Source organism: Triticum dicoccoides, chromosome 3B (genome assembly GCF_002162155.2).
Source record: "Triticum dicoccoides isolate Atlit2015 ecotype Zavitan chromosome 3B, WEW_v2.0, whole genome shotgun sequence".
NCBI classification, from domain to species: domain Eukaryota; kingdom Viridiplantae; phylum Streptophyta; class Magnoliopsida; order Poales; family Poaceae; genus Triticum; species Triticum dicoccoides.
The window spans coordinates 428,398,896-428,409,516 of record NC_041385.1 but is presented as its reverse complement, the minus strand read 5'-3'; the positions used below and the strand labels follow the sequence as shown (position 1 = coordinate 428,409,516).

The window sequence follows — 10,621 nt, the reverse complement described above, 5'->3', positions numbered from 1 at the left end:
AGATGAAGTTTTCTTGTGTTCTTTTTTCTGCTTTTGCATTTGTCCCATGCATATTTGTTTCCCTTTTTCAAAAAAAAACTTCATCTAGACTTCTTTCTGTTTGCTCTGCATTTTCTGCATCCAATTCACTGCATATCCTTCAGTAAATTCCTTGCAAATCTTTGTGAGATCTTACTAGTCTAGTGAGCTGAGGTGACAAGTGTTTTCTCTGTGATGAACGCGGTTTCACCGATTTGTTATTTTCGGTCCAACCGAATCCTTTCGGTACAACCGAAGCATACCACTCGGTGCCACCGATTTCACAACAGGAAAAACAGTTTGCCACTTATTATGTGTTTCTTCTGATCCAGCTCCACTCAATGAATCTTATCCTCTACAAGCATCCCATTTATATATGTATGCTTTGTGCTGTGACTCAAGGATCAAACCCTTCTTGGAAATTGATGTCAAAGGGGGAGAGAGATCACATCAAAGCTTATCACTTAGAGAGATCACATCAGAGAGAGAGTATCATCTCCTCAGGGGGAGAAAGAGATCTCCAGGGGGAGAGAATACTCAAGTAGAAAGTATTTCTCAAGGATCCCAGATGCTTGGTGTTCAAGAGGAGAGATGCCACATGTCTTCTTGAGGGGAAAGACATGTTCATATGTGCTTATTTGCATTAGCTGCATTAGCTCTGTTCATTTATATCTTTCAGCTCTGATTTTCTGTTCCCTATCTTCTCCCAGTATCCCATGCTAGATTCAGGGGGAGCAAGACATCTAAGGGAAAGAAATCATTTAAATTCATTGCATATCTTTACTCTTGGGGACATGTCTAATCCAATGTGGTACTTAGTACTCACTCTCTACATGTCATCCCAGTCTTGGTATTCTTGTGGTTTCTTCTGTCTGCTCTGGTTAGTAGATGTACCTGTGTTATCTAACCTTGTTTACGCAGGTTCATTCCATCCTAAGCCAACTCAAGACTACAAGGTAAGTATATGCATCACAATCATGTGTATGAGGAATTCTTGCTGATGTACATACTGTTTGCAAGAAGGACTCATGGGCATGAAGGTATTTTCTTTAATATTCTTTGCTCTGATGCATATGACCAAGATACATGTAACACATTGCCTACTCTATCATGGTTATGCTCTCACATTTAAAACAATAATGAGGCTAGCCAACTCACCTCCAGAAGGCTCCCCGATTGGGCCATTCGTGGCCGTCAGATCGGGTTAAAAATCCCACCTCGGCTCTCCTCATCCGTTAGATATTCACTGCGTGTTTTACCTTGCTGTTCCTTTCACGCGTGTATGACGAGTGGGCCGCTTCGTCGGTGGGGTCGCGATGTGTTGGCTGGGTGCGGGGTGAAACAGTACGATTGGTCATTCATCCCGAAAAGCCCATTGGTTGCCCAAACCCCACAGCCGCACGCCCCCACCTCCTTCCTCCCTCACTCGTCTCAGCAGCACGAACCCTAGCCGCCGCCCCACCCGCATCCGTCCTCCATCCCTGGTACGAGCTCTTCCTCCTCTGTCTATGTCTGCCCCGAGCTCTTCCTCCTCCATCCTCACATGCTCCACCCCGAGCCCCGCCTCTTCCACCCCACCCAGACTTCGCCTCGTCCTATCGTCCCGAGCCCCGGGCCCCGTTCGCCTCATGTCCTCCTCGCTCCATCCTCTCCCACGCCGCCGCCCCCTCCCTGCTCGCCTTGACGGCCTCCTCTCCTCCCCCTGCCGCCGGCCCCTCCCTTCTCCCTGTAGCAGAGATGCCTCAGTAGGGGTAGAACACCGGGGCTCTCCCTGACCTCTCCTCTCCTTCCTTCCCTCTCACATCCTTCCCCTAATTTATTTGCTTTCTCGATCCGCAGCAACAGCGTCTCCATGGACGTCAGCAGCAGCAGCGTCTCCATGGACGCGGCGGCGTGACGGCTCGCCGGGGTGGATCCCCTCCTCCGCCCCCATCCTCCACCTCTCCGGCCGGCCAGTTGCAACGGTGAGCTCTCCCTTTCCCTGACTCCTCTCTAATTGTAGATTGTGATTCTTGTTGGATTCTTGCCTTCAACTCTAAGGTGAAATGACTCTTCCCATATTTGCCTATATGCTATTCGGTGAAATACTTCTGTCATAACGAGCTCTATTTTTCAGTTTATTCTTCCTGCTGCTAATTCTTAGACTTCACGGCTGGGTGGAGGAGCAGGGATGGTCTGTAGGCTAGCGGTAGGGGGATGGAGCAACAATGTCTGAGCTTTGGGCGGCACACACATTGTAGGGCTGAGGAGAGGTATGTGTGAGGCAGCAGCAGCAGGGTCACAATTGTAGGAACTTTTTGGGATAACTAAGTTGGTCAATGTCACTCGAGAAAATGGAAAAGGACAAGGAAATGACCATTCGATTTTTGATTGGGCGTAGATAAGGACCGTAAGGTTATTGGCATCAAGCTTTATGTTCTATAGAAAAAAAGGACTCAACAAAGCTTCAGATTCTTGTTATGTTGTGATTTTGCAAGATCTTTGTAGTTATTTAATTACTCAATCCAAAAGACAGATTTCACTCAACATATGGTGTATTATATTACTGATTATTTAGAACTATTTAACTTTTTCTAAGAAGAAGTGCACTGACTCTACTTTGGAATAATGAGATTTGTCATAATTTCAACAATGGTACTCATGGTGGTTTCAGTTCCATGGACATTGTCAGAATGACCACTTTATTCCAGTGTATTGTTTCCAGATCTCATGTTTGTCTAAGTCACCAAGTTAATCCACCAGAATTTGTTTACTTTCTTGGCTATTGTGGTTAAAGGAATCCTTTTATTAGAGCTATAGTTTTTGGACATGTTCCAGTTTGGTTATTTATGGATTTTGAATATGGTCCAATTTGATCACTTTTGAGACTCAGTTAGAACAGATAAATGTTGTTTCTCTACCATATAGTTCCTAATCAGAAAAGCCTCATATGCAGGTTGGAGGCATTGGTGTGAGGGTGTTGTGCTGACGTGCTCCTCCATGTCTCGTGCGAGTTCTTGGTGTCGCGATCATGGCTCCAGAGAGCAGCGCTTCAAGGTCACTTAAGCTTGAATGGGTTATCAAGTCTACTGGAACCATTCATGTTTAGGCTTGTTCATTGGTTTTAGAACAGACACTCCCTTAAGTATGTTTAATCACAATTAAAAGGAGGAAGCCAAATTATTGCAATGTAAGTGCCTGAACTCGGAGGCTTGATCCACTATCACTTGCTCCTACCACTGTGTCATAATATCTCATTTTCATATATAAGATGATAGTAACTGAATGATCATATTAGGAGTGCGTTATTGGTAGCCTTGTGAGGTTTTCTTCATAACTTCTTCTCCTGTTTTTAATGTTTGTATTCTCTTTGTTGCAAGGTGTGGCTGCAGGTAAAGTTGTCAAGTTGATCTGGTGCTTGCTTGAGCCGTTGATTACTGCTGCTTTGCTAAGGTTCAACGTCTTACTACATGAGAAATTTATTCCAATGCTTTCTCAATCCCTTTACCATGATGACTACCAGAGGAACCTTCAATGTGTATAGATGGTGATGGATATGGGGACACACAAGAACTAGCGAACTTAATACCAGATGCCCTCAACTATGAATTCTTTAATTATTGGAGGCTTTCATATTCATATCAATACAAGGTGGGATATGATGCAGGTGAATGCCTTTATTTTGTTTCTTTATGATCTTCTCCTCTACTTAATGATAGATGCAGTGCATAGGGTCATCGTGTCAGTTTGAATGCTTTCATGACAACCGGTATAGCACTGAATCAGGCAAGGTGTGAATAAGTGTGCTTAAATGCGTGCTTTGTTTATGTGTTTACTGCTTATTATGTCGTACAAGTTGCCACTTTTGAATGTGCCCTCTTTTAGGCACGTGTCTTTCCCACATATATGTTTGTAAATGTGTGCACTACATATTTTTCCTACAGTCAATAGTTCAATTGCAGAGTATATGTGCAATGAAGTAATGCGGCGAGCACTATATGGTAGTGGAAAGTTTCTCTTGAATTTTGTACAACATTCAAATTATCATCCAATAAATTTATATGTTGTTTCTCAATAGGTACATATGCAAATTTGTCTTCTGTTGGTAGTTTGTTGCTTGTTGCAGCATCCCGAGCACATATGTGAGGCTATGGCAGTCCTTTTTCGTGTAATAAACTGATGATGAGAAGAATATGACAGGCCGACCAATTGTACACTGTGAACACAATCGTTGGTACATTTTGAAGTTTTCTTTCCAAAGTGGCATATTAATTATTTGGTCCTGCACACCCTAATTATTAGGATTGATATTTCATTTTTTGTTCACCTTTAGAAAGACATTTTTTGTTTGGCCTGCTGTATTTTCTTGAAGTAAACACTTTATTAGCTCTTTTACAGTTAAAAATGCATGCTTGGAATATATAGCTGCTAATCTGATGCTCCAGTATTTAGTTTGCAGTGTGATGTTCCGTGATTCCGGATCGGGCGCACCTCGTCGTCGTGGAGAGCATGAGTGGCTGGGTCTGCATGGTCAGTGGAGATGAGGTTCTTTTGGATTAATGCTTCTGCCTGATGAGTTCCTCCCCTTTTATGTCGCAGGCTGTAAGATCTCTGCATGTTGTTGCTTGCTTGTTCTGCCAGTGGTTTTGTTCACTTCCTTTTCTATTTATCTACTGCATTCTTTTCTTTCCTATGTGTTGTCATGGATATTAGTTTCGATTGTGTTTATATTCAGGATTTGGCACAGAGTTTTGTTCTATTTTGGCTCATGCTTGCCGCATGTGTGATTGAACATATGGTGTTTTGTCTACTTAACCATTTGTGTGTAGTAGTATTCATTTTATCCTTGATCATGTGCGTATGTACTACTGAAGTAGTTTTAATTGATATAAAAGTTTTCATGTATTGCAGCTATTTGACTTTGAGCAACCACAATCTACAAGGTACGTTAGGAGTAAATTATAATTTTCCATCTCGAAAGCGTTTTGTATGCAGAATTGGTTAGCATTATCTCTAGATACACCGTTTACTATTAAGTAGATAATTTACATGTTGTCGTGGACTAAAGGTGGTGATATATACTTATATGCCCATTCACAACTGCTATTATTTAATATGTTTCCCTTTGGGCATCTACAATGCTAGGAGCTTACATAGGCGCTTACGAACAAAATAATAAAATCTGAAGAACACCTAAGCGCCTCATCCCTCAACGCTAGACGCTAATTAACTAAACAACGTAGATGCTAAGTGATGGAAGAAAAATGGCCAAGCGCCGGGTGCGTGATTTGGCGTCGACGCCAGGGTTGACGCCAGGATTATAGCCGGCAACCGCTAATCTGCTGGGATTACGAGCCTGGCGCCGGGGCTAAGCGCCCAGTGATGGAGATGCCCTTATATCATTGCGAAGTTGAAATATTGTTTTTCCTGGTCTTCTAGGTTCACATAGTCCTCAAGAGTATCCTTCTATGTTGTGATTCTAAAAATATTTTGAGTTATTTCATTTTGACTACTTCATGCTTGAACTTGGAATTGTTGGCTAAGCAGTTCTTGAAATTTGAAGGGAGCGTGTGTAAGTCTGTAGTAATTGGCAGTGCAAACATGATCAGCCTATTGATGATGTAGTACTTAATATGATCATTATCTGGTTTACTTGTTGTATTTTATTGCGCATAGTAGACCACCATGCATCACCAACCAGGTAAAAATGTTACATCAGGGGGCTTTCATGAGCTAATTGCACAATTCTTTAAGCTATGCTCTGAACGTTAGTGGCCTTATTCAAGCTTTGTAGGTTGCAGTGTAATGTGAAGATTCCAAGGGATATCAAGCTTTAAATTGGGATCATTTGCAAAGCGGAAATATAGAGATCGACATCTGATGGTAAATAAATTTCTCGGTCTGTTTCTGTTCATATGATAAGTGGGTCACGTTTCTTCCGTGTAATGCTAGGATAAAGTTTGATTTTCTCTATACTATTCCAACTTGGTCCTATCTCTAACTACAAAAACTTTATGTACCATTTTAATTCAAGTTTGATTACTATTAGATTTTGGTAATGTGCATTGAATGAATATGAAAACGGGGCAGATACTGCCATGGCGTATATCCTATTGAGTTTTCAGGGGTCTTTAATGCTCACTATTGATCTCTTTTGTTCAGGGAAGGAACATGTCGAATATAATGGCCAAACAAGGAAGGGACATGAGGCTGTAATATCATTTTCGTTCTCATTTCTTGTAGGAAGTCACAACTAGGAGTGATGGTGGAAATATAACTGCCAGTTAGTACCTTTATGTTTTTCTAAAAGAACTGTGAGCTACCGTTAGTTTCTTTTCCTGGTTCGTAATCAGTATATACAGTTACCACACAATCATGATCATCAATGTTCACAACTGTCTGAATCGTGTGATTCAAAGCAGAACCCATATGATTGCCACTCATGCATGTAATGTGTTATCTGCAGTATATCTCAATTTTGAATGTGACATGTCATGTATGTATGTTAACTTCAGATTTTTGTCAACCTCTTTGTTATGTGAGTTTCCATTATTTTTTTGCTTGCTTCAATATTTCAAATTTTGTGGTTGTTAGCAATATCGACTTTCTTATCTTCACCAAGTGTACAGTTGCATAGTAAGGCAGAAACTTGAATTTTTCTTATCGCAGGTGTACATTCTAACTATGGTAGTGACCTCTTTTATTTGTCTATGTAACAATCATATGCATAAATAGTTAAAAATGGTATCCGAATGTTGCATTTTTTTAGCTGATTCTTACCATGCACCTAAATGATTTCTAAAACTTAAAAGATGTTAATGAAACCCCAACTGTTTCAAAACACTTGGGGTTTGAATTTGTACCCTGTGCCATTTGGCTCTATGTTACCCGAATAAGATAAAAAATATGCATGCTTAAGCATATATTTTTAAAGATAAATTATCCTACTTTTTCCATCTTAAAGGGTTTGAATTAGTACCCCAAATGGTTGCTAAAACCTACTTGTACTAACGAAGTCAAATATTTTTAAAACACTTCGGGTTTGACACGCATGCCCAAACATAGAGTTATTGAAAAATGTAAATATTTTGATTCGCGCACATCATTTCAAATGGGTCTATTTGTACGTGCTTGCTCATGCATATATTTTGTTTTAAATATAACTCTATAATATTAAGTTTTATGTGTATATTCACATCGTTGTACACAACAATCCATCGTGTTTTCTATTAGAGGGGATAAAGCCATGGAATTTTTTTCATTGCGGGCATGGCTTTAGCGTGCCTTTGCGCCATTTTGGCGCAACGGGTCCAGTAATCATAATGAGAGAGGGGTATGCTTCTCTCTCTCTCTCTCTGAGCAAATGTTACTTTAGACAACATGTAGTAAGAAATAAAAACTCTAAAAATGTGTTTGAATCGCACAAAAAGAGTTCGTAGTTCTTATTCATACTTTAAACACGTGAGGCTGTGCAAATTAAACCATGTCTTTTTTTCAAGGCGCATATGGATTTAGCAGACCAGAACTAAGCCGACTATATATACATGGCCTTTCCTTAGTAAAGGAAGCTATTTTCATCGTGAACATGGCTTTAGTTGAAGGTTCTTGCAGCATGAAACTATTTTCATCGACAACATGTCTTCAGCAGGTCTCTGCGCCATTTGGCGCAACGGGTCAACTAGTGCTTCTATATTCCATATTCACATGATTGCATACATGTAGGGGGAGCCTATGCTTGTTACATGTCTTTCCAAAGCTTTATTTTCTATTCTTTATATCTTTATCTAAAGCTTTGATGTATGTTGTCATCAATTACCAAAAAGGGGGAGATTGAAAGCACAAGTGCTCCCTAGGTGGTTTTGGTAATTAATGTCAACATATCTCTTGTTGGACTAACACTTTTATCTAGTATGTTTCAGATAAGTTCAACAATGAAGTGGCATGGACTAAAGGATGTGGGAACTCCTTCAAGATGCTAAGGACAAAGGATTGGCTCAAGCTTCAAGCTCAAGACTCTTCATTTTATATTTTAGTGATCCAAGATCACATTGAGTCTATAGGAAAAGCCAATATTATCAAGAAGGGATGAGGTGTTGCTTAATGAGTTTCTTGCTCCACAGTTCTTAGTGATATGCTCCAAAACCCTCAACTACTTTCCCACTTCCACACATATGACCTAAACCTAAAGTCAAACTCGGCCCTACCGATTCTTTCTATCCGGTGCCACCGAGTTCAGATGTCATAGCCACTGCCACAAACCCTAGACAAATCGGTCTCACTGATAGGGATCTCGGTCTCACCGAGATGGGATTGTAATCTCTCTGTGTATATCCATTACCAAAATCGGTCTCATCGAGTTTGAGCAATCGGTACTACCGAGATTACAATGCAAACTCTCTGGTTAACTTATTACCAAAATCGGTCCCACCGAGTTTGAGTAATCGGTCCCACCGAGTTTGCCTGACCAACTCTCTGGTTAGCTAATTACCAAAATCGGTCTCACCGAGTTTGTGTAATTGGTCTCACCAAGATTACGTTATGCCCTAACCCTAACCATATCGGTCCTACCGAGTTGCATGTCGGTCCCACCGAAAATCCTAATGGTTACTAGATTTGCTAAATCGGTCCGACCGAGTTTGTTGATTCGGTCCCACCGAGTTTGGTAAATTGTGTGTAACGGTTAGATTTTGTGTGGAGGCTATATATACCCCTCCACCTCTTCATTCGAAGAGAGAGCCATCAGAATGAACCTACACTTCCAGCATACATTTTCTGAGAGAGAACTACCTACTCATGGGTTGAAGCCAAGATATTTCATTCCTACCATATGAATCTTGATCTCTAGCCTTCCCCAAGTTGCTTTCCACTCAAATCTTATTTCCACCAGATCCAAATCCTATGAGAGAGAGTTGAGTGTTGGGGAGACTATCATTTGAAGCACAAGAGGAAGGAGTTCATCGTCAACGCACCATTTGTTACTTCTTGGAGAGTGGTGTCTCCTAGATTGGCTAGGTGTCACTTGGGAGCCTCCAACAAGATTGTGGAGTTCAACCAAGGAGTTTGTAAGGCAAGGAGATCACCTACTTTGTGAAGATCTACCGCTAGTGAGGCAAGTCTTTCGTGGGCGACGGCCGTGGTGGGATAGACAAGGTTGCTTCTTTGTGGACCCTTCATGGGTGGAGCCCTCCGTGGACTCGCGCAACCGTTACCCTTCGTGGGTTGAAGTCTCCATCAATGTGGATGTGCAATAGCACCACCCATTGCAACCACGACAAAAACATGCGTGTCTTCAATTGCGTTTGAATCCTCCAAAACCCTTCCCTTTAGATTCTTGCAAGTTGCATGCTTTACTTTCCGCTGCTCATATACTATTTGCATGCTTGCTTGTTATGTATTGTGAATGTTAAACTTGTGCCTAAACTCCACTTAAACTTAAGGAAGTTAAAAACTGCAACTTTGATACTTAGTGTCTAATCACCCCCCTCTAGACTCCTCTTCTCAAGGTCCTACAGCTGCCACCCGCGCTCACCTTCGCCATCAGGGCCATCCCCGCAGCCGCGCCAACACTACACATCGGTCCAAGCCAGATTACGCCTCTACTTCGGTCATGGAGAACCGCCCGCACCGGCCCGGACTCTGTCTCGCATCGACCGAGGCCTGTCTCCGTGGCTCCGTGTTACCGGCTTCAAGTCGCGTCGTCACCTCTAAGCCGTGCGTGGGGCCCGTCTCCTCTGAGTCGCTGGCACTGCCTCTGTGGCCTCGCCAAGTCACAAAGTTGCTGCTGCCACCGCCTCGAGCTGCCTCAGTTTGCCGCCCGTCCCAAGCCGCTTTCAGGGATAGCCTCGCTATCATAGCTGCAGGCCAACTCCCTCGGCCCGGCCGTGCCTTCCAACCTGCTGCGTGAGTCGCCACTCGCCAACGTACCTCTGCCGCCCGCCAACCTCAATTCTGCTGAGTTGACTTGCTGCAGCTGTTCCTACCGCCTCCACCGAGGTCTTACCTGCACGCAGACGCCGATTCACCAGTGTAGCTCCGGTACCTGTGAAGATTGACTGTGCAATTATCTGTAGCCCAGTGGTCATGGACTGTTTCTGTTGTGGCCTTGCCTTCGTGGCCGGTTTTTGCTGCATGTTGCTGCCGCTCTAAATCGCCGTCGACAAAGTCGCCTCGCCTTCGCTGCTGTTGAACCACCCGTAGCCTATGCTTCTGTGGACCGGCCCTTGATGAGTTTCGTTGACCCACTCGACTCACCGCTCGCCCGCGGGCTCCAACCCGCCGCCAGTCTCCTAAACTGCCGGACGGTTTACCCGGCTTCAGCGTCAAATCTTCTGCTAACTCATCGGGCTGGTTGCCATGGAGATAGCGGTGAAATAAGTGCCTTCGCAGGAGATAAGGACATACTGCCGGCAAGCAGGCCCTACCAGGATGAGTGTTGTCTGACTGAAGGATGAACCTTGTGGCCGCCTGCCGTATGAGGAACAATTGCAATCTCCTGATCGATAAAACCGGAGGTTATTACATGTGTGATGGCATAGTTCGAAGAAAGATCATAGAGACAAAGCGGAAAAGCAGGCATGCAAAAGTTGTACCAGCGCTCGCAACGCACTCGATCCCTGGTGGACAC

The 10,621-nt window shown here is 43.1% G+C and overlaps 1 long non-coding RNA gene across 14 annotated transcripts; it reads left to right on the top strand.

The window, feature by feature from the left end:
- Positions 1–1,401: 1,401 nt before the first annotated feature.
- Positions 1,402–6,487, top strand: LOC119276325. Of its 14 annotated transcripts, none has more exons than XR_005136552.1 (8): positions 1,409–1,769; positions 1,858–1,982; positions 2,135–2,270; positions 2,954–3,187; positions 3,378–3,648; positions 4,076–4,231; positions 4,450–5,880; positions 6,160–6,487. It is a non-coding gene; the product is annotated as an uncharacterized LOC119276325 (long non-coding RNA). The 14 variants fall into 14 exon arrangements; XR_005136549.1 differs by having other exon boundaries at positions 1,410–1,769; positions 3,378–3,664; positions 4,457–5,880; XR_005136547.1 differs by having other exon boundaries at positions 1,410–1,769; positions 3,378–3,664.
- Positions 6,488–10,621: the final 4,134 nt, after the last annotated feature.